The sequence below is a fragment of the Carcharhinus amblyrhynchos genome, chromosome 7, assembly GCF_965287045.1.
Source record: "Carcharhinus amblyrhynchos chromosome 7, sCarAmb.v2.hapA, whole genome shotgun sequence".
Classification (NCBI taxonomy): domain Eukaryota; kingdom Metazoa; phylum Chordata; class Chondrichthyes; order Carcharhiniformes; family Carcharhinidae; genus Carcharhinus; species Carcharhinus amblyrhynchos.
The window spans coordinates 82,005,097-82,027,344 of NC_137330.1; the positions used below are offsets into that span (position 1 = coordinate 82,005,097).

The window sequence follows — 22,248 nt, forward strand, 5'->3', positions numbered from 1 at the left end:
CCATGTCTAAAAGTAGCAAAACTGGGCAATATCCAGCCTTGAGCTAATAAGTGGCAAATAACATTTGCACCACAGAAGTGCTAGGCAATGAACATCTGCAACAAGATAGAGTTTAACCATCTCCATTTGACAGTCAATAGCATTATCATCGCTGAAATTCCATCCATTAACATCCTGGAGTTACCATTGACCAGAAACTGAATTGGGCCAGCCTTTTAAAAAATGTGGCTACAAGAGCAGGTCTGAGGCTAAAAATTCTGGGGTGAGTAACTCACCTCTTGACATCCCAACCCTCCACCATCTCACAAGGCACAAGTTTTGAGTGTCAAAGAGGCATGAATGCATACAACACAGAAAAAGGCCCTTTGGCCCATTGTGTCTGCACCTGTAAAAGACAAACCACTTAACTACTCTAATCCCATTCCCCAGCACTTGGCCCATAGCCAGGTATGCTTTGGCATCGCGAGTGCACATTTAAATACTTCTTAAATGTTATGTGAAAGCTCAATCTTGCTGAATTTCTGTGCACCTGATAAAACAAATCTTTGATTAAAGGAAGCAGATACTGATCAACACTCAACACTGGATTTTGGTTAATTTAACGTGAACTGAACCATCTGGTTTCATGAAAGGTATGACAGGGGTAACCCAGTCACTCAGTAACTGACTCTAAGACACCAGTGCCATCAATTCGTATTAATTCTTCTTCAACCTTGGAATGAATTACATATGGCACCTCTCTTGCTTTGAGGTTTTTTGCTTGACTATTAGGCTTTATTTTGAGTTTCATTTGCGCTCCCTTCATTGAGCTAAGTAAGAAGTCTCACAACACCAGGTTAAAATCCAACAGGTTTATCTGTTATCACAAGCTTTCAAAGCACTGTTCCTTCATCTGGTGAGTGGAGAATTGGGTTCACAAACAGGGCATATGTAGACACAGACTCAATTGCAAGATAATGATTAGAATGCGAGTCCATACAGTTAATCGAGTCTTTACAGTACAGACAATGCAAGTGGAGAGAGTTTTCAACACAGGTTAAAGACGTGTGAATTGTCTCAAACCAGGACAATTAGTAGGATTTTGCAAGCCCATTGTTCGCAGTAAACTACCCAGCCTTCAGGAGAACAGTGACCACGATACAACACAACCCTGCCACGTTAACCTCTGCAAGACCTGCCAGATCATCGACATGGATGCCATCATCTCACGTGAGAACACCATCCACCAAGTACACGGTACATACTCTTGCAACTCGGCCAACATTGTCTACCTGATACGCTGCAGGAAAGGATGTCCCGAGGCATGGTACACTGGGGAGACCGTGCAGACGCTACAACAATGGATGAACGGACACCGCTCGACAATCACCAGGCAGGAGTGCTTCCTTCCCGCTAGAGAACACTTCAGCAGTCAAAGCCATTTAGCCTCTGATCATCAAGTAAGCGTTCTCCAAGGTGGCCTTCAAAACACACCACAATGCAGAAGCGCTGAGCAGAAATGGATAGCCAAGTTCTGCATGCATGAGGACAACCTCAACCGGGATCTTGGATTCATGTCAAACTATGCGTAACCCCTACCATTTGGCCTGGGCTTGCAAAATCCTACTGACTGTTCTGTCTTGAGACAATTCACATCTCTTTAACCTGTGATTATCCCTCTCTCCACTCACACTGTCTGCACTGTAAAGACTTACATTCCAACCACTAGCTTGCAATTGAGTCTGTGTCTATATCTGCCCTGTTTGTGAACCCAACTCTCCACTCACCTGATGAAGGAGCAGTGCTTGGAAAGCTCATGATACCAAATAAACCTGTTGGACTTTAACCTGGTGTTGTGAGACTTCTTACTGTGCCCACCCCATCCGACGCCAGCATCTCCACATCTTAAGCTAAGTTTCTCTTCAATTACACTTCTGTATTTACCCAGAAGATGCTCCAAGTCTGTTTTATCATCGATCAATCTGTTGACAGCATTCCAATTAAGCTTTATCTTCTCCAACCATGATCCCCAAGTAGAGCTGAAAAAGTACCACAGACCACATGGAGAGGTAACTCCACTGTTGATTCACCAATTCTTCCTTTTAACTGCACAATCTCTTCAGTTTACATCTTTAAAATCACATCAGCAGGTTTTAAAGGAAGATGCTTCAGCTTTTGTTGATGTGCCTTAATGAGTGCAGCTCGAACAGCACTCAAGAAGCTTAACACAATCCGGAACAAAGCAACTCATTTGACTGTACGAACATACATATGGAATTGGAGCAGTAAAATGCCATTCAGCCCCTTGAGCATGCTCTGCCCATTCAACAAAAACCAAATATGTTTCAAATTCCACATTCACTCCTGACAACATTTGATTCCCTTGCTTGACAAAAATCTATCTTCTTCCATTTTACAAATATACAATGACCCTGCCTCCATCACCTTCTGAGGCTGAGTTCTAAAGTTCCAACCCTCTGAGAAAACAAAATCTCCTAATTTCTGTCCTAAAAGGGAAACTCCTAATTTTAAAACACCTAGTTCTGGACTCACCTGCAAGAGGAAACATCCTTCCCACATCCACATCGTTAAGACTATTTAGGAGTTTATGTACATCAATGAAATCACCCCTCATTCTTTGAAACCCCAGTGGAAACAAGCCCAGTCTGTCCAACCTGTCTTCATAAAACAACCCATTCATTCCAACTATCAATGTAGTAAGCCTTCTCTGAATTGCCTCTGTGAATGCATTTACATCCTTCCTTAAATAAGGAGACCAGCACCGCACTGGGTGTTGAGGTGGTGTCAACAATGCAATGTATATATGTATTAATTTTATAAATGCAAAATACTGCAGATGCTGGAAATCTGAAATGAAATCAGAAAATGCTGGGGAAATGCAGTAGGTCTGGCAGCATTTTTGGAGAGGAAAACACAGTTAGCATTTCAAGTTGGACTCAAAACATAATCTTACTTTTATGTTCAATTCCTCTCATAGTAATGGATAACATTCCATTAGCCTTCTTAGTTACTTACTGCAACTGAATACTAATCTTATGTCACTCATGCAACAGAACACCTAAATCCCTCTGCATCTCAGAATTCTGCAGCCATTCTTCATTTAAGCAATACTCTGCTCTTTTTATTCTTCCAGCCAAAGTGAATAACTTCACATTTTCCCCATCCACCAGTCATGTACTCCATCCACCACCTTAGACATTCACTCCCTCCCCTCTACCAACACATAGTAGGAGCAGTGTGTACCTTTTTTTATTCATTTATGGGGTGTGGGCATCGCTGGCTGAGCCAACATTTACTGCCCATCCCTGAGGGCATTGAAGGGTCAACTTGCTGTGGGTCTGGAGTCACATGTAGACCAGACCAAGTAAGGACAGACAGCCTTCCTTCTCAAAAGGGTATTAGTGAACCAGATGGGTTTTTACAAAAATCGACAATGATTTCACAGTTGTCATTAGACTTTTAACTCCAGATCTTGATTTAAATTTCACCATCTGCTGTGGTGGGATTCAAACCCAAGTCCCCAGAGCATTATTCTGGGCTTCTGGATTACTAATCCAGCAAAAATATCATTACACCACTGCCTTGCCCGCCACAAGATTCACTGCAACAACTCACCAAAGCTCCTTCAAGGACACCTTCCAAACATAAGAACATAAGAGCTAAGAGCAGGAGTAGGCCGCCTGGCCCATGAAGCCTGCTCTATCATTCAATAAGATCATAGCTGATCTTTTTGTGGACTCAGCTCCACTTACCCACCCGCTCACCATGGCCCTTAATTCCTTTACTGTTCAAAAACTTATCTCTCCTTACCTTAAGAACATTCAATGAGGTAGCCTCAACTGCTTCACTGGGCAGGGAATTCCACAGATTCACAATCCTTTGTGCGAAGAAGTTCCTCCTCAACTCAGTCCTAAATCTGCTCCCCCTTATTTTGAGGCCATGCCCCCTAGTTCTAGTTTACCTGCCAATGGAAACAACTTCCCTGCTTCTACTTTATTTATTCCCTTCATAATCATATATGTTTCTATAAGATCTCCCCTCATTCTTCTGAATTCCAATGAGTATAGCCCCAGTATACTCAGTCTTTCCTCATAAGCCAACCCTCTCAACTCTGGAATCAACCTAGTGACCTTATACAGCTGCAACATAACCATGCTGTTTTTAAACTCCATCCCTCTATCAATGAAGGACAAAATTCCATTTGTTTTCTTAATTACCTGCTGCACCTGCAAACCAACTTTTTGTGATTCAAACCTGGGACCTCTACCACTTAGAAGGAAACAGGCAACAGGCACATGGGAACACCAACACTTGCAAGTTCCCCTTCAAGCCACACATCATTCTGTCTTGGAAATACATTATCATTGTCACTGGATCAAAGTCTTAGCTTTCCCTTCCAGTATTGTGGGTCTACAACACATAGACTGCGGTGATTCTGGAAGGTAACACACCATCACCTTCTCAAGAACAATTAGGGATGAGGAATAAATGCTGGCCAAACTAGTGAAGCCCATGTCCCGTCAGAATAGTATGGATAAAACAAAGAACAAAGAAAATTACAGTACAGGAACAGGCCCTTCTGCCCTCCAAGCCTGCACCAACCACGCTGCCCAACAGAACTAAAACCCCCTATCAGATGTATTTAAGGGGAAGCCATGCACATGAGAGATAAGTAAGTACTGATAGCTTTAGAGGCAGAAGGTTGGGAAGAGGTTCATGTGGAGCATAAATTTTGTCATTAGACCAGCTTGCAGGTGCAGCAGGTGGTCAGGAAGGCGAATGGGATGCTGGCCTTCATAGCGAGGGGGATTGAATATAAAAGTAGGGAGGTCTTGCTGAAGCTGTATAGGGCATTGGTGAGGCCGCAGCTGGAGTACTGTGTGCAGTTTTGGGCGCCGCACCTGCGCAAAGATATTTTGGCCTTGGAGGGAGTGCATAGGAGGTTTACTAGGCTGATACCGGAGTTGAGGGGGTTGAGCTATGAGGAGAGGCTGAATAAACTTGGCTTGTACTCATTAGAGTTTAGAAGAATGAGGGGAGATCTCATTGAGACGTATAAGATGATGAATGGGATGGATAGGATAGAGGTGGAGAGGCTCTTCCCGCTCAGAAAAGACAGTAGGACTAGGGGGCACAGCCTCAAGATAAAAGGGGGGCAGTTTAGAACGGAGTTGAGGAGGAACTTCTTCACTCAAAGGGTGGTGAATCTCTGGAATTCTCTGCCCGTTGAAGTGGTGGAGGCTGCCTTGCTAAATATTTTTAAGATGCGGGTTGATGGGTTTTTGATAAGAGAGGGGATTAAGGGTAATGGGGAGAGGGCGGGAAAGTGGAACTGAGCCACAACAGATCAGCCATGATCTTATTGAATGGCGGGGCAGGCTCGAAGGGCTAGATGGCCTACTCCTGCTCCTATTTCTTATGTTCTTATGTTCTTATGGACTGATTGGCTATCTGTGCTGCAGGCTTGATATAACACAATGTAATTCAATTTATTTTCCTATCACTACTTTAGGCATCTCTACATTCTATGAATACTCCTATTGCAAGGAGAGATAAAGAAATCATTAAATATCATGAAACCTTTACCTTCAGAAGAACTAATGCTTTCTTAGGAAACAATGGATTCAAGAAAAAATGTTTTTTTTAATAGTGCTTTTTACAATCATAGGATATCCCAACATTCTTTCAGCCAAGTAAGTTATATTATAATGATTGCTTCAATATTATATTAATACTATTTAACTGAAGACAGACTGCAGAATGCTGCAAAATAGATGAATCTGGGTGTGGTTGTATATGAATAAAAAGTTACATACAGGCACAGCAAGTAATTAGGAGAGTAAATAGGACGTCTGCGTTTATTGCAAAGGGGTTCAGTATAAAAACAGAGTAGACATAGGCATAACTGCATTGGACATCAGTGAGACTGCACCTGGAGTTTTGTGTGAAGTTTTGGTCTCTTCACCTAAGGAGGTTTATGGGATGAAGAGGTTGTCTCTTAAGGGAAGGTTATAGCATGCTGGAGTTTAGAAGAATGAGAGGTGATCTTATTATCCTGGGGGGATGGGGGGGGAGCGGAGGAGAGGGGCATGAAAGGTACATGCTGTCAAGATGTTTCCTCTCATGGGGGAATCTAAAAATTAAGGGGCATAGTTCAAAGATAATGGTCTCCCATTTAAGATGGGAGTGAAGAGGAATTTCTTCTCTCAGTAAGTTTTTGTTAGTCTTTGGAATTCTCTTGCACACAGAGCAATAGAGACTGAGCCATTGAATATATTTCAGCCTGAGATAGATAGATTGACAAGGGAAGCAAAGGTTAAAGGCGACAGGCAGCAAAGTGGAATTATGGTCATAATCAGATCGGCCATGATCTTATCGAATGATAGAGCAGGCTCGATGGCTCAAATGTGTGTGCTCTTATTTTTTTAGCTTAAGTACATTAGAACTGCTGCCAATGTTGCAATGCCGAAACATAGCAGCAAGATAACACACAAGTCAAACCATACAAACAGCAAAGTAATGATGACCAGAGAATCTGTTTCAGTCATATTGTCTGAAGGGTAAACATTGGCCAAGACACTGGAGAGCACTACCCTGGCACTTCTTCAAAGTAGTATCATGGTCTAATTTGCATCCATCTAAAATAACAGATGGGGCCTCAATGTCTCATCCAAAAGAAAATAACTCTGACAGTGCAGCACTTTCTCAATGTTTTAGTTGAGTCACAGCCTAGATTTTGTGCTCATGTTAGGCAGAGCAATATAATTTTTGATGTACCATTGTATGTTTCAGAATGAGCCTGCCTGACATAATACATTCTGCTCAAATGATTCTGTCCTGTGATGTCTTCATTGTGTGAAGGGTCTAAGACCTCACACTGTATATTTTTATAGTTTATGTACAGATATCCTCATGGTTATTTCTAAAGTTTAAAAAATTAGACAATGACCTTATAAAATGGCTGAATCTGTCAGCTGTGACCTTCAACCAAAAGAAGCTACCTGGTAGTTTCAAAAAAACTTGCACCTCTTTATTTCTGAAGATACACTAAACATCCCCTGTGGGCTGCTGAGACCTGATTCAAAGGGAACTACATCTGCATGTCATTATCCAGGTTGGCTGACCAAAGTCTTCTGGTCTGTTAGGGCAAATAGCTCCATTATCTTCCTCTCAATTTTTAATAGTAAGGTCATTGAACCACCTCAAAGGCCCAGATGATGGATGCCTTTCCCTTGTCAAAGGCAATGTGGAGAGTTATGTGTCATGCACCCCTTTCCCAGATTGAATTTCTGGCTCCACCCATGCTGATCCTATTGTATCATCACTTACAAGACTGATTAATCTCTGCATACCTATCTCATGGTCTGAAGTCCATACCAGTGGAAAATTGAATTTTTCTGCATCGAGTTTCAAACTGCCAAGCTCCATGAAAAAGTATCTTATTGGATTTTGATCCTGGGCCCATGTGAAAAAATATTAATTTTCTCTGTTGTCTCTACACTGTAAAGCTTTCTTTTCTGTGTCCCTCTTTTCTCTATGTGTGCAAAAGAGGCACATTGCTATACTCTTGTACTTGAGTGTGTGTAAATAAACTAAACCTTTGAGTTGATCCTATCTCAAGTTCTCTGTGGGGTTATTAATATAAAATGGATCACACAAATTCCCAGGGCCTGGAAGATATGCCATTGATAATAAAGGGGAAAGCAAATCAAAACCCCTGTTTGGTGATGAGAGGAAAAAATTATTGTTGCTAACTTAAATCCTGTCCATGGTAATTGTTATATTTAGGGACAATTGAGCTGTTATGTCAGATATTCCCCTCTTTTTCCTTGTCCAATGATTTCTTTGAGATTTCAGAAGGTAGTGATTGGGATGAAGGAGGAGGGGTAGAATGGCTATGCCAATTTTCTGTGTGCCAGTACGTTGCAAATTATAGTAATAAATCTCAAAACACCGGGTTAAAGTCCAACAGGCTTATTTGGAATGACAAGCTTTTGGAGCACTGGAGCAACACTGTAAAAGCTTGTGATTCCAAATAAACCTGTTGGACTTTAACTAATGTTGTGAGACTTCTTACTGTGCCCACGCCAGTCCAACACAGTCATCTCCACATCATTGCAAATTATATGCAACTAAGTTTTGCTGCTGATGGCCTGAGCCGTTTCAACTTGTTCTACCACCTTCCAAAGCCAGTGTACATACACCCCAGGTATCTCTGCCCCTGCATCCTCTGTAAAATTGCACCAGTTATTTTATCTTGCTTCTCCCCTTCCTCATTCTGCCAACCAGAATGAATCACTTCACACTTCCGTGCGTGCCTACCAACTCAGTTTTATCCCTTGGGCTGCTGGTTCCCATTAATACATTCCAGTTTGCAGCGAGATGACACGCCTCCTGTACTTAACAGCTTGCTGTATGTGACACGATTCCAAAGTTAGATGCCTGTAAGAATTGCTGAGAGAAATTAGCTGCACACTGTGCTGCCGAGTCGCTGCTATCTTCATAATATAATTGGTTTTCAGTGAAGATATATAAAAATACAGCTTTGTACCAACTCGAGGAGCAGATGCAAGTGGAGAGGGAACCGTCACAGAGCGAATTGCTAGGATCCCGGCTTCACTGACCTCTCAAACTCTTAAAGGCTCAGCCCCTGGTGAAGATACCGGCTGAGCCTTCACGTTATCAGCTCAAACGCTTTCCACGGACAGATTACAGACAAATCAAATGGATTGTCACTTGCTCAGCACTACAACGGGCAAGGTGTGAAGGGAAGACAGCTGGAATCGACACTGAGCTGGAAGTGGGTGAGCAGTGTCAAGTTACTGCCACAAAACCGCTTCTGTACATCTCCAAGCATCAATCAGCCAGGCAGCAAAAACACAAAGCTGACTTGGTAGGTGCGAATTACCATCAGAGATCTCCACTAGCATCAAGCAGGTAAGAACTGAATTCAGACTTGAATGACTATCCGAAAAAGCTTTTATATACAGTACGTGCAGGGTGTGTTAGAAATCTTGTTATCTTTGCCTATGTTACAGCCATCTAGGCATTTACTTATTCGATTGTTTTCTTTGAGCTACATATTCCACTGCTGGTAGACACAAACAATACCAGATCAACACGAAAGTTGAGTTCTAGTTAGGTTAGTGGTTGTGATTTACAGGTATAGCTGTTAGACGGTACCTTTGCGCCACCCTATTAGCCACACATCAAATTAAACTTTCTGTCCCACTTCACGAACCAAACGAAGCAGAAAATCGTGCATCCGATGGTTTTCTAATGTTTAAGAAAATCAGGTTCCGCCATCGAATACCAAGAAACCAGTGAGACGGTAACAAAAGTCGTCAAACACTGGCAGGAAATCAGTACATTATAGAAAATCGGGGATCTCTTTGCGCCAAATTTACGCCACAATTGCAGGATGATATAAAACTATCAAGAATGTGGTTGGTCACAAAGGTTATCCCATCAGTCGGTGATGTTTGCTGGATTTTATAGTTTATAGTGGCTTCCTTCAGAATTATTTACTCAATTTAAAGAAAGCCACTACACTTTATTTGGGGAGGGTCGGGGAGGGGGCGATAATCGATCGGCTCTGAAATGTTTGAAACAACTTAGTCTGAGCAAAATTATTCTTTAACACTTTTATATTAGATAATGAAAAACGATTCCATTTTCCAAGGGCTGCTGGGCACCGTTCAAAAGGAGTGAATGTACTCATGTTTCAAGTGAAACAATTGCCTGTTTTCGCCCAATTTCATCTGTTGCTTGGGTACAGTTCAAGTGGCCGCCGCCAGTCTTGCAGTGCGATGTATAAATGACGGTTCTGGACTGGTCATTCCACCCCGGAGAACACTCAACCACAGCCTGATTCTGTACTCATCCCACACGGAGGAGAACTTCCTTGCTGGAGACTTCTGGCATCAGATACTCGTTTGATTGAGGGGCAGAATTTCAAATGGAACAGCCTCTGTGTAATTAATCCCTCCCCACCTCCTCCCCACCACCACCACCCACCCCCCCTCAAATCAAGGCATGAGAAGGTGTGCTTATGTGAAGCGGGGCACTGGGACTAATTCTGCCAAAACATAGACGATTAAGAGGATAACAAAAATAGTTTCAAACTAAGGGAAGGGTTAATTTTGACTTTGGGCAAGAGTCAAACAGGAACTATCCATTCAGAGCCCCCTTGGACATCTCTCACGTTTTTGGAGTTATCTCCAATTTCTCCAACAAAAGGACATGGGTCTGTGAAATTGACAACTGGTTGTCAAAATGTTTCATCGTGGGCAGTATATTATTGAAATGAATCCGGTATAGTTTAATGGATATTACATATGTTGTCAGCTTTATTTAATAAATACGCAAGATATAGTTGTGAACCACTCAATACATTTACATGTGAATGCAACTGATACTTTGGGTCTGTTTTGAACGCTAATGTAAAGCATGTTAGGTTCATCAGCTCATGTTGCTAGCAGTGGTCCACCTGTGCCACGGTCTGAAGCAGTGATGGTAATCTCAGGAACATCCGTCTAGCGAACTCACCAACGTTGTTGATTTCAGTCGACGACAGAAAGGAGCCGTTTCAGCTCTTTGACGAGAGGAAGGGAGGGGCCGCAGAGAAGAAGTAAGGGACAACCATGAACCAGACGACCCACTTCTGTAAATACATGCAAAACCGCCGAAAAAAGAACAAAAAGTGCAGGAAATACTTAGCAGTTCTGACAGCATCTATGGAGAGAGTTGAGTTCAACATGACTCTTCTTGAACCAGGCAGGAAGAAGTGTCAAGGAAGTGTTGCCTACATCTAGAGTGTTCTTTTGTATTCTTGCTGCTATCATATTTATTTCATTCTCACCCTCAACTTAAACTTGGAACAAATCCCTCTTTCTCCTTTGGTCAGATCCAAAACAATAATGAAGAGCTTGTCATACCAGGACAGTTGAGGACCCTGGGTCTGTACTTATTGGAGTTTAGAACGATGAAAGGGGATTTTATTGAAACTTAGAGGATACTGTGAGGCCTGGATAGAGTGGACATAGAGAGAATGTTTCCACTCATAAGAAACACGAGAACGAGAGGGCACAACCTCAACGTAATGGGACAATCTTTAAAACAGAGATGAGGAGGAATTTCTTCAGCTAGAAATTGGTGAATCTGTGGAACTCTTTGCTACAGAAGGCTGTGAAGGCCAGGTCATTGTGTGTCTTTAAGACAGAGATAGAAAGGTTCATGATTAATAAGAGGATCAGGGGATATGGGGAAAAGGCAAGAGAAGAGTATGAGAAAAAAAATCAGTCATGATTGAATTGAAGTCATGATTGGGGGAAAGGCAAATTGTGCGGAGGGTGTGGAGAGTCTACAGAAGGATCTAGATAGGCTGGGCGAATGGGCCAGGAAATGGCAAATGGAATTTAATGTTGGCAAGTGTGAGGTGGTCCACTTTGGAAGGAAGAATGGTAGGAAGGACTATTACTTACGTGGCGAAAAACTGCAGCAGGCGACGGTGCAGAGGGACCTCGGGGTCCTTGTGCATGAGTCGCAAAAACCCAGCCTGCAGGTGCAGCAGGTGGTCAGGAAGGCGAATGGGATGCTGGCCTTCATAGCGAGGGGGATTGAATATAAAAGTAGGGAGGTCTTGCTGCAGCTGTATAGGGCATTGGTGAGGCCGCAGCTGGAGTACTGTGTGCAGTTTTGGGCGCCGCACCTGCGCAAGGATATTTTGGCCTTAGAGGGAGTGCAGAGGAGGTTTACTAGGCTGATTCGGGGTTGAGGGGGTTGAGCTATGAGGAGAGGCTGAATAAACTAGGCTTGTACTCGTTAGAGTTTAGAAGAATGAGGGGAGATCTCATTGAGACGTATAAGATGATGAATGGGATGGATAGGATAGAGGTGGAGAGACTCTTCCCTCTCAAAAAAGACAGTAGGACTAGGGGGCACAGCCTCAAGATAAAGGGGGGGCAGTTTAGAACGGAGTTGAGGAGGAACTTCTTCACTCAAAGGGTGGTGAATCTCTGGAATTCTCTGCCCGTTGAAGTGGTGGAGGCTGCCTCGCTAAATATTTTTAAGAAGCGGGTTGATGGGTTTTTGATAAGAGAGGGGATTAAGGGTTATGGGGAGAGGGCGGGAAAGTGGAACTGAGCCACGACAGATCAGCCATGATCTTATTGAATGGCGGGGCAGGCTCGAAGGGCCAGATGGCCTACTCCTGCTCCTATTTCTTATGTTCTTATGTTCTTATGAATGGTGGAGCAGACTCAATGGGCCGAGTGGCCTAGTTCTCCTCCTGTGTCTTGTGGTCTTATAGTTAATTGGGAATAATTATGAGGTGAAGATGCTGGCATTAGACTGGGGTGGGCACAGTAAGAAGTCTCACAACATCAGATTAAAGTCCAAGAGGTTTACTTGAAATCACAATCTTTCAGAGCACCGCTCCGTCCTCAGCTGATAAAGAAGCAGTGCTCCAAAAGCTTGTGATTCCAAATAAACCTGTTGGACTTTAACCTGGTGTTGTGAGACTTCTTAGTGGGAACAATTAAGAAATTCAAGACATTCTTTTATTATTTTATGTCATACCCTGATTAGAGATTTGACATTTTTTTCTAAAATCCTAGTTAATGCCATTTAAATAATTAATAGCTTTTCGCTGAAGGTTGTTGGAGGTAATGCTTTCAGCCCGATAGTCTTGGCCAGAATTCTTTGATGCCATACAACCCACCACCACTGCCAGCAAGAATGGAGAATTTGGCACTCAAACAAATCACCATTTGCAGCAGTGGACCAGAGAATCCCAGCCACAGGTGAGGTTGGAAGATTAAGGATAACAGATCACAAAAACTAATGAACAGATTGCAACATAACCTGGTACATAGAAAAAGCCCAAGGAAGATCTGATTAATTTTTGGTGAAGATGGAGATCCAGGTCCTGGAACTTCTTAAAGGAATCATTGACATTGTAAGATAAGAATATTCTAGAATGTTGTGTGTCGTTTTATTTAGAATGTTGTTGATCGTTTTAGAATGTTGTGGATTTCCTCAGCTGCTGCGGTGGAATTTGTCGCAGCTGTCAAAATGTTTGCAGAGTTTTCAGAGCAGGTTGCTGAACCTAAATTGGCCCAAGCCTCCTCAGTGAGATGGAAAGATTTACTAAAAATACTTAGCTTTTCAGCTTTGTAGTTACAGAACATTGATCAGGCAGGGAAAAGCCTCAAGGACGAGCAGTGTAACTGCAGTAACTACAGAAGAATTGCTCTGCTGTCAACCACAGGGAAGGTTATCACAAGAGTCCTCCTTAATTGCCTTCTCCCTGTGGCTGAAGAGCTTACCCCAAGGTCCCAAGGTGGATTCCACCCTCCAAGGGGAACAACAGACATAAGGTGGGACTTTCAGCCCACGCTTGTTCCCAAGACCGGAAAATTTCACCCAAGCTCAATGGAACTTTGCATCTTCCACCACCCCCCCCCCCCCCCCCCCCCCACCTCCCACCTGCTGCTATCCCGATGGCAGGTGGTACAAGAAAATTCCTGCATGATCTCCACCGCACAGCAGGTCCAAGAGAAATGCAGGGAGCAGCAGTAACCGTTGTACATGGCTTTCTTTGACTTCACAAAGGACTTCAACACTGTAACCATGAGGGATTCTGGAGTGTGCTCCTCCATTTCGCTGCCCCCAAAAGCTTGTCACCATCCTGCACCTACGCCAGGATGAAATGTAAGTTGTGACCCAGCGCAAACTGTTCATGTTGAGACTGGGGTCAAGCAAGGCTGAGTCATCGCACCAATACTCTTGTTGATCTTCCTTGCTGCGATGCCCCCATATCACACTCAGCATGCTCTCTACTGGAGTAAAGCTAAACTACACAACAAACCAGAATCAACCTCTGGCCAGCTCCAAGGTTGCCCCATCCTCTGTCATTGAACTACTGTAGGTGAGCCCCAGGACATCAGAAGAAAGACTTCAAGGACAACATCAAGAAGTGCAACATCCCCACCAATACCTGGGATTCCCTGGCACACAACTGCCTGAAGTGATGGAGAAGGAGATGAACATCTTGAGTTTTATCACTGAGAGTAAGCTGAAATCAAGTATCGACAGTGAAAGGAATGTATGGCAACCTGGGCACCTTTTCCATCTGCTCCTCCAACCACTGTCTGCCCCACGAATGACAGAGATAGTAGGTGGTGCTTTGGACTCAGTCACCTGAGAAGTTATTTTTAGTGTAGAAGTAAGTCATCCTTGAGTCTGAGGGACTGCCACAGAAGAAGAGTTAATGGAATGTGATAATGGATGTGCTCTACTGAGTGGCTTCATTGTAAATAGAGAATGACATGATGGATTTAATACTGAATGACATTTTTACAAGTTATTTAACTGATGTACCATGCAAACACTGTAGAATTTTACTGAATACACAGAATTGTATTCGTGACCCTGTTTGCAAGGTGCAAGGACGCTATTTCCCATTCCTCATTGATTGCAACAGGGTTTTTTGCAATATGAGAGGATGAATATGCTAGTTCAGTGTATGTAATTGACTACTTATGTGCTGATTGCAAACAGCTCAGTAAGATCGGCTTCCTTGAGTTTAAATCAATAAGGGATTTATTTTAATCCTGCTTCAAACCCACAGAGGAAATAAAGGTGGATACCTGCTCCAACTCGGAACACGTGCACAGGAACAAGCATGCAAAATTACAAGTTACAAAGTAGAGGACATTAACTTTTGGCCAAGTCAAGTTTCAATGATAAAAGCAAAGAAATAGACAGTTAAATGATTGTATCCTTTGCTGTTGTTTGTGAATGAGGCAGTTCTTTAAACGTAGTACTTCTTTCTTCCTTTTCCTGAAAACACTGAATTTGAAGAGTTGTTTAGAATTTCTCAGTCCACAATATAATCTAAATAGGCAAAGTTTACAATGGAGTGGCACAATGGTTAACTCTGCTGCCTCACAACACCACGAACCCATGTTCAATTCTGGACTTGGGTGGCTGTGTGGAGTTTGCACATTCTCCCTTTGAGTGGATTTCCTCCGGATGCTCCAGTTTCCTTCCACGGTCCAAAGGTGTGCAGATTAGGTGGATTGGCCATGCTAAATTCCTCCTTTGTGTCCAAAGATGTGTAGGTTAGGTGGATTAGCATGAGAAATGCAGAGGGTTATGGGGATGGAAGGGTAGGTCTAGTTAAGATGCTCTTTTGGAGAATTGGTGCAGACTCAATGGGACTTCTACACTATAGGGATTCTATAGTCTAATTTATTTTAAAGAGAGGGAGAGACACATTGACTTGTGCTGCTGTCATGAGAGAAAAAGTATTAGGGAAACTAATGGGGCTTAAAGCCAATACGTTCTCTGGACCTGATGGGTGGCATCCTAGGATATTAAAGGAAATAGCTCCAGAAATTTGGATGCACTAGTATTAATCTTCCAAGCATCCTTAAATTCTGGAAATGTCCCTGAGGAAAACTGCCAATGTAACACTCTTATTCAAAAAGGGGAGGCAAGAAATAAGTAACTATAGTTTGACATTTGGGAAAATGTTAGAGACCATTATAAAAGATGTAATAGCAGAGCATTTAGGCAGAGTTGCCATGGCTTCATGAAGGGAAGAGCATGCCTACTAAATTCATTAAAATTCTTTGAAGTGGTAATGAATAATATAGATAAAGGGGAACCAGTAAAACTTAGATACCATGGTGCTGGGGGTTGTACATTAGCATAGATACAGGATAGGCTACCTGATAGAAGACAGAGGTGTAGGATAAGAGGGGCATTATCAAGGTGCAAACTGTAACTAGTGAAGAGCTACAGGGATCAGTTCTGAGGCCATAATATATATTAATGACTTCGACAAAGAAAGTGAATATACTATTACCAAGTTTGTAGAAGACAAAAATAGGTGGGAATGCAAGTGGTAGAGGGATGCAAACAGGTTAGCTGAGTGGGAAAAAATTTGGCTGATGGACTATAATGTTAGAAAATGTGAAGTTATGTTCTTTGGTAGGAGGAATAAAAGAGATAAAAATTATTTAAATGGAGAAAGACTGCAGAAAGCTGCAGCACAGGGATCCTCATGCATAAAAAGCTAGCATGCAAATTCAGCAGGTAACATGGAAGGCAAATGTAATGTTGGCCTTTATTTCAATGGGAATAGAGTATAAAAAAAGGGAAATATTGCTAAAACCATGCAAGGTACTAGTTAGAACACACCTAGAATAACGTGACAAAAAGAGAAAATGCTGGAAAATTTCAGCAGGTCTGATAGTATCTGTGGAGAGAGAATAGAGCCAATGTTTCAAGTCTATATGACCCTTCGTCATGCTGTGAACAGTCTTGGTCTCCTTATCTAAGAAAAGATGTACTGGCATTGAATACAGTCCGGAGAAGGTTCACTGGATTGATTCTGGGTATGGAGGGATTTTCTTATGAGGGGAGGTTGGATAGGTTAGATACTCATTGGAGTTTAGAATGAGAGGTGACCTTATTGAGACATATAGCATTCTCAGGCTGTTTGACAAGCATTTCTTTACAGTGTTACAGTACTGCTTAATCAAAATGGTTGGCTTTTGTTTTGACCCTGGATGCTAATATAATTGATGTTCATAATATATTTCAAAACTTTATATAAGTAAGAACATAAGAACATAAGAAATAGGAGCAGGAGTAGGCCATCTAGCCCTTCAAGCCTGCCCCGCCATTCAATAAGATCATGGCTGATCTGAAGTGGCTCAGTTCCACTTTCCCACCTTCTCCCCATAACCCTTAATCCCCTTGCCTATCAAAAACCTATCTACCCGCGTCTTAAATATATTTAGCGAGGCAGCTTCCACCACTTCAACGGGCAGAGAATTCCAGAGATTCACCACCCTTCGAGTGAAGAAGTTCCTCCTCAACTCCATTCTAAACTGCCCACCCCTTATCTTGAGGCTGTGCCCTCTAGTCCTACTGTCCTTTCTGAGCGGGAAGAGCCTCTCCACCTCTATCCTATCCATCCCATTCATCATCTTGTACGTCTCAATGAGATCTGCATGAATTTTCTGCTGTCAAATTTTCCCATTATGAATTTCCAATGTACTTTATGAATGGATTTTGCAAATTTAACTTGTCACATTGTAATTGCATTCTACTACCGCTGGTAGTGTTGCACCTCAATTTTGTACCTTGGGAGTCACAGTGGCACAATGGTTAGCGCTGCTGCCTCACAGCACCAAGGACCCAGGTTTGATTCCCGGCTTGGGTCACTGCCTGTGTGGAGTCTGCCCGTTCTCCTCGTGTCTGCATGGGTTTCCTCTGGGTGCTCCAGTTTCCTCCTACAGTCTGAAAGATATGCTGGTTAGGTACAATGGCCATGCTAAATTCTCCAGTGTACCCGAACAGATACCAAAGTGTGGCGACTAGGAGATTTTCACAGTAACTTCATTGTGGTGTCAATGTAAGCCTACTTGTGATACAAAAACTTAAACCCAGACCTCAGAAGAAATTATCATATTCTGAACACCTCTGTATCTCCAATTACTGACATCTGTCAAGCAGAGTAAAATAATGAACAAAAGAAATGGAGAAGCAGCTAGAACAACTTGCCTCATCATAATTTCAGATTTTTGAAGGAAAAGAATTAATTTTGAAAGCAAACAGAAAGCATCTAAGTGGAGAGAGAATAGAGCCAACGTTTTGAGTCTATATGACCCTTTGTCATGCTGTGAACTGCCCATTTACAGATGATTAAAACATGTAAATTTTCTTGTTAATGCCATGTGATACAAAGCAAAACAGAGAATTAAAAATACAGCAACACATGTCCAGGCATTCAAATTTAAAGTTTGTGAAGATCAATTATGGAGTTGCAAGGCAGTGTTACCATAAATGGGTTGTCTGCAGCCTCACCCAGTGCCACAAAACCCACACTATCTATTGGGAAAGTTTATTTATTTACAAGTGTCACAAATAGGCTTACATAACACTGCAATGAAGTTACTGTGAAAATTCCCTAATTGTCACACTCAGGCACCTTTGTAGGTACATTGAGAGAAAATTTAGCATGGCCAATGCATCTAACTTGCACTGGGAGACTGTTGGAGAAAATGGAGCACCCGGAGGAAACCCACACAGACACGGGGAGAATGTGCAGACTCTGAACCGACAGTGCCTCAAGCCAGGAACTGAACCCAGGTCCCTGGCACAGTGAGACAGCAGTGCTGACCACTGTGCCACCGTGCTGCCCCTGTAGTTGTACTTGTGATAGACACCAAGATTCAACAGTAAGGTAAAATGCACATGGCTGTCCAAAATAGGACCAGTAGTTGGTCATTCAGCCCCTCAGTCTGCTCTGCCAGCCAATAAGATTGTGGCTGATCTCTTTCTGTTTCAAATGCCACATTCCCATCTACTCCCAATAACCTTATACTTTGACTCAGCCGAGCTCCAGATTCTTCTGCTATAGTTCTGCCAAATTCCAAATTCCCCTTGCATAATGATAGTACAGGCTGGTTTTCTCCCCATTCATGCTGTAAAACCATTGCAGGGCTGATCTGGAATTTGGTGTATTTGATTGTTGCAAAATAATAGTCGAATGTTATGCCTTTAATAACATAACTGTCTATTATTATAAAATAATGTATCATTCAACATGCTGCAAACACGTGTATGAGCAATTTGTCAGGTACGAACATTTCCCTGTCCCCAAACCTTACGTCCTGTTGTTACCATTTGTAAATGGTAAGTAAACAGCCACTCATCAGGAGATGCTGTTGCTGAGGGTGGAATTACAGCATCTCCTATTGCCTCTAGTTTCCACGATTCAGCCACCCTTCCCTAAACACTCACTACTTCCCTTATTTTAAAAGAGGCTGTAAATTGAAAAAAAAAATCCTTGTGCTCTGGATTGGCTGATTTATTCTGCTTTAAATAAATTAATGTTGAATATTTATTTAGTTTTGTTGCCTTTGCCTCCATTCCCCACCAGCTCAGCCTGTTTGTGCTCATTGCTCAATCTTCGGCCCAGTCGCTCCACTAATCTTTTTGAGGACTTTTGGATTTCCCCTATGCAGACGACCAACCCCATTCCTTTTATTCAGCATTTGGCATTTGGGGCTTTCACTTGGGCCAGCCCTGTTTCTAAGCTTTTTGATTTCAATGCTATCAGTTCCCTTTTTTTTGTATCCATCAGTGCTCTGCCTATTTCTTTGCTTTTTGTGGGTTTTTTCCTGTTTTCTTTGTAATCCCACTCCCCTGTTTTTAATCTCAAGACCTTCCAAAGCCAAGTATGGCCATCCTTCCTCCTCAGCTGTACTCCCTTCCCACTATCTTTTTGGAATTTACTCCCACTTTAGCTTTTACTCTGACCTTTTTCCTTCTTGTTATCTTTGTTCTTCTCCAGTGAATTGCCACCTATTGATCTCTTACTCACTGCTACCCACTGCTCCATTAATTTTTTGATCTGATGCTAAGCTGTTATTTTAATTTTTAAAGTGAAGTTTATTTATTAGTGTCACACATAAGGCTTACATTAACACTGCGATAAAGATACTGTGAAATTTCCCAAGTTGCCACACTCCGGCAACTGTTCGGGTTAATGCACCTAACCAGCACATCTTTCAGACTGTGGGAGGAAACTGGAGCACCCGGAGGAAACCCACGCAGACACAGGGAGAACATGGAAACTCCACACAGACAGTGACCCAAGCTGGGAATCGAACCTGGGTCCCTGGCGCTGTAAGTCAGCAGTGCTAACCACCATGCCACTGTGCCACCCAATTTTCTGATGCCCAGGTGTTTTTTAAATTCATGCTACACTGTTTGCTGGTGTTCCATTAACATTCAGCTTCTGTGCAAGTAGTGCTGCAGTGCTCATCAGCAGTTGTCAATGATAATTTTTTTTTGTAAAATGAAATCTCCTGTTTATTTTGTACATCATCAAAAAGGACACTGGATTAAAAATTGGAGGGTGTAGCAATGGACCAGCGGGTCTCTAATGTGATTCTGGAGGTCTAAGTTCGGGAAGTGAAAATGAGCATTTAACACTGAGTAGCATCACAATCTGTCCACTTTGCATGCTTTTGGCACATGGCCAGCATACTTGTGTTCACACACCTCTGGTAACGATGAAACTATCATCAGTTGTCACAAAATCCCATCTGGTTCACTAATGTCCTTTAGGGAAGGTAATCTGCTGTCCTTACCTGGTCTGGCCTACATGTGACTCCAGACACACAGTAATGTGGTTGATTCTCAACTGCCCTCTGAATTGGCCTAGCAAACCACTTAGCTCAAAAGTAATTAGGGAGGGGCAATAAATGCTGACTTTGCCGGTGACAGTTACACCTCATGAAAGAATGAAAATATAAGAATACATTTTATTGTATTTTAAATACTTTAGTGTATGCCTTTAATGTTCAAATTCTATGTTAAAATTTCTCCTGCCTATTGTCTCAAGACTTGCTATAATTTCAAAATGACAAAAAAAGGGTGGAATTTTCAGGCCACGCACCCAAGACTGGAAATCTCTGTCGGTGGTCAATAGATCTTTAAGCGATCCACCAAACTTTCTGTTCCCATCCGCTACAATTCCACAACAGGTGGGATGGAAAATTCCATCCATTCTGTCAACAATGCACAATCTTTTTCTCCAGTGTGCAGTCCCACAAGACTCCAAACTGCTCTGTGTAAAGAGAATACTGTCAATTTATCCTGAATTGATATCCAACTGTTTTTGCATTGAATAGAGATTGAAATCAGCATCTCTTGTAATCAGAATTGTAGACCTTTGAAGAAAAAAAATCAACTCTCAGAGCAATTAACAAGAAAGTAGCTTATTATGTACCTCAGTCATTCCATACTAATTATACATCCCACCTAATCATAATATATGCAAAGGAATTTGCATGAACACATTGCAAAGAGGTCGTGGCTTGCCAATTGTAATGCAATTACAAAAATGAAGTTACTGTGAAATTCCCCTAGTCACCACATTCTGACGCCTGTTCAGGTCAATGCATCTAATCAGACTATGGGAGAAGACCAGAGCACCCGGAGAAAACCTGTGTAGACACGGGGAGAACGTGCAAACTCCACACAGGCAGTGACCCAAGCTGGGAATCAAACCCAGGTCCCTGGCACTGTGAGGCAGCAGTGCTAACCACTGTGCCACTGTACAATGAATCATAAAGCATGATCTTACAACCTTGTCCCACCCGATTTTCAGTGCGGCGTGGTGGTAAGATTAGGTGAGAAGCAAAAAATGAGAAACGTGCCTGGTTTCTCGCCTCCCCCAATCATACTAGCCCTGTTTTGTGGTGAAATCGGCTTCTCAAGCGCCAGGCTGATTAAAATATAAATTACATGCTTACCCTGTTATTAATGAATCCCAGACGCTATTGTCTTCACCAGCAGAGACCAGATGTGATGGCCTCTCTGTGGGATCAGGGCTTATTGAAGCTCAGGAGCAGGGCTGGACAGTGCCCATGGGGCAGCCTGGCAGTTCCCAACTGGCACCATGGTACTGCTTGACTGCCACCCTGGAAGTGTCCATTGGGCATCCTGGCACTGCCAGTGGAGCATCATGTATGCACTGGGGTATTGCCAAGGGGGAGTGGGGCCTGATTAAGGGTGGAACCTATGGGATGGAGCTATGACAGGATGGAAGGGAATGGATACTCTGCAGGGATGGTAGAGAGGGAACTCTGCACTCTGCCAAGGTGGCATACAGGGTGGGAGGGAAAAAAGGGAATGGCTGGGGTGACAATCGGGGTGGGAGGGACTGAGAGAATATGGCAGATGTGACAGTTGGGAGGAAGAGGGAGGGAACTCTGAAGGTGGAGGTGATCAGGGTTGGAGGGAGGGAACCCTACAGATGGGGATGATCAGCATGGGGAAGGGGGAGCTCTGCTGGTGGAGTTGATTGGCAGGAGGGGGGGATCTAATGTCCATGGGGCGGGGTGGGTGGAGACCTGCTCAGGGAGACTGAGGGGGTTGACAGGAGATCTCCCGGTGCATAAGGAGATTGGGGTGACCATGGAATGATGCCCCTAGAGCTCAGCAGCCAATTTCTGTAGATGGGGATGATCAGCTTGGTGAGCTGAGGTTCTGTACCCCCTGCTGGTGAGAATTGCATCCTGGCACCTTTTTTGTACTTAGTGCCAGGAGATTGCAACTCCCAGCTCACTGGAAAAATCGGTTCCACTCATTTCCGTTTTATCACTCGTTCAACACTTAGAATTCTTTTCATAAGATCACGCCCATAGGCTCCAGGAC

General features: G+C 42.9%; 1 protein-coding gene across 1 annotated transcript in view; it reads left to right on the forward strand.

Moving 5' to 3' along the window:
- Nucleotides 1–8,854: 8,854 nt before the first annotated feature.
- The window catches only part of mchr2a (melanin concentrating hormone receptor 2a), a 35,579-nt gene continuing 22,185 nt past the window's right edge, over nt 8,855–22,248 (forward strand). The window contains exon 1 of the mRNA XM_080193350.1: nt 8,855–8,937. The gene's annotated coding sequence lies outside the window, so the exon portion shown is untranslated. The remainder of the gene's footprint in view (nt 8,938–22,248) is intronic.